We start from the raw sequence: 2,577 nt of genomic DNA, 5'->3' as shown, positions 1-2,577 counted from the left end.
AATTTTATTTACAAATAAGATTTTCCATAATTAAAATATTATTATATGTATTTTTAACACATATATTAATTCTTTTTAATAATTAATAATAATTTAAAATAAAATTATAATTTTTTTTTTAATTTTAATAATATAAAACTTATTTTGTATCACCCATTAAATTTATATTTATATGACATTACTCATTGTTATACATATAACTTTGATTACAAAGTCAACTGTTATTCATCTATTCATATATAACAAATTTTATTTACCAATAGAAATTTCCATAATTAAAATATTATTACATATTTTTTAATATATATATCATAATTCGTCAAATGTGGAACTTGTCCCACGTTCCAACGTCACGAAATTAAAAATGGTTCGTCAACTATGGAACTTGTCCTACCTTCCAATTTCAGCAAATTAAAAATTCCGTCGTCAGTAAATGTTGAATGTGTCCCAACTTATGGAGGTGGAGTTACATTTAGATATTTTATGTGAGGACGTTCAACTTTGCCCCTAAGTGAGACATGTCTATAAGTTGCAATGAATTGCTGGGAATCAATGAACCATCCCATCTTATCTGCTAATAGATTCAGAACTGGGTTTCTGATTGACTGCATCGATTCAGTAGTGAAGATGGCGAAGTGTTGTGTAACCCCTTTGTTTACTGCTTTATGTGTGTTATTGCCCCTCTCAATGGCCGCGGTTACGACAGCCAGTGATCCGCCTGATTCGGGGTCCGCATTGATATCGTGTTTACTGGAGAGCGGTTTAGAAAATATCACGATCATATCATCGTCTCCTACTTCAGAGTACGATGTTCTGCTCAATTTTTCCCTGCAAAATCTTAGATTTGCAGAGCCCGGCGTGAGCAAACCTTATGTGATAGTTTTACCACAAAGCAAAGAGCAAGTGAAGAATAGCGTGATGTGCTGCGTGCAAAACGGGTGGGAAATTCGAGTCCGGAGCGGGGGACACAGCTACGAGGGCCTCTCTTACACCTCCGATGTTCCCTTCGTTCTCATTGATCTCATGAACTTCGACAACGTCCATGTCGACACCAATTCCATGACAGCGTGGGTGGAAGCCGGCGCCACGGTGGGCCAAGTTTATTCTGCGATTGCAAACGAGACCAACAACCATGGATTTCCGGCCGGGATTTGCCCCACTATTGGCTCCGGCGGTCATTTCGCGGGAGGTGGGCTGAGTTTCCTCTCTAGAAAATATGGCGTCTCAGCGGATAACGTGATCGACGCACTGCTCGTTAACGCCTCCGGTAAAATCATGGACAAGAACGCGATGGGCGAGGATGTGTTCTGGGCTCTCAGAGGCGGTGGAGGAGGCAGCTGGGGTGTCGTGATTGCCTGGAAAATAAAACTGGTGAGCGTTCCCACCATTCTCACGGCCTTTCAAGTCTCAAGAACCGGGCGAGACGTGGTGACAGAAACCATCCACCGATGGCAATACATCATGCCTTTCGTGGAAGAGGATCTGTTCATGCGTGTTCAGTTCTTTGGCATTAACGTGGAAGGAGGGACGAAAAAGGATATGAATGCATCGTTCCAAGGGATGTATCTGGGACGTAAGGAGCAGTTCTTGAAGATTGTGAACACAACCTTCCCAGAGTTGAAGATGGCGGAGAACGAGTGCAGTGAAATGAGCTGGATCGAGTCTACGTCCTTCATCGGAGGGACTGCTAACGTGAGTAAACTGACAGACAGATACTATTCCAACAAAGTCCACTTCAAAATAAAATCAGATATGGCAGTAACCCCACTGCCCATATCAGGCCTCCAAGGATTGTTCGACATCCTGGAAGAAGAGGTGAGTGCGTACGCATTTTTCTCTCCTCTGGGAGGGATAATGAATAGGATTCCTTCCTCTGCGATACCCTTCCCTCACAGAGCTGGAAAAATCTTTGACATACAGTACAAGGTCGTATGGAACAACAGCATCGACGATGAGCACTACCTTAATTATATGCGAAAGCTTTACGCATACATGGCTCCTTATGTTTCTTCTTCTCCCAGATCTGCTTATGTTAATTATTTGGATCTAGATCTTGGAAGTGTAGCCAATGGAACTGCTACCGTCCAAGAAGCCGAAGCATGGGGTAAATTGTATTTCAACGACAATTTCGACAGACTCGTGAAGGCCAAAACAGAGGTTGATCCCTACAACTTTTTCAGAAACTCTCAAAGCATTCCCCCTAGTTGATTATACCTACTGTCTAATCATCTGATTGATTGTAATCCAAAATCTGATTGTTTGTAATCCAAAAATAAGGTGACATCGTAAGTCACATCACTCTAGCGTGGCAGTCTTCGAAACGCCGAGTGGTTTTTAATGTACGTAGTTAGCTAATTATTCTTTAGAGCTATTTAAAATTAGAGAGTCAGCCAAGTGGTTTTTAATTTACGTAGTTAGCTGATTATTCTTTAGAGTTATTTAAAATTAGAGAGTCAGTTAAGTTGAGTAATGTCAAGCTTTATTTTGGGTAAAATTAAATTTAGTCTGTGGTTTAAGTTATTTTGGATAAGTTTTTAGTAGAAAAAGTTTAAATATTTTTATTGGGTTTATTTGTAA

The 2,577-nt window shown here is 40.1% G+C and overlaps 1 pseudogene; it reads left to right on the top strand.

The window, feature by feature from the left end:
* The first annotated feature begins 587 nt into the window (after window positions 1-587).
* LOC149234959 (berberine bridge enzyme-like D-2 pseudogene) lies at window positions 588-2,244 on the top strand (annotated as a pseudogene).
* Window positions 2,245-2,577: the final 333 nt, after the last annotated feature.

This window comes from Pinus tabuliformis, chromosome 8 (assembly GCF_031772625.1).
Source record: "Pinus tabuliformis cultivar Carrire ecotype Pingquan chromosome 8, CPIR1, whole genome shotgun sequence".
NCBI classification, from domain to species: domain Eukaryota; kingdom Viridiplantae; phylum Streptophyta; class Pinopsida; order Pinales; family Pinaceae; genus Pinus; species Pinus tabuliformis.
Note: the sequence above shows the minus strand (reverse complement) of the source record. Positions and strands in the feature narration are given on the sequence as shown.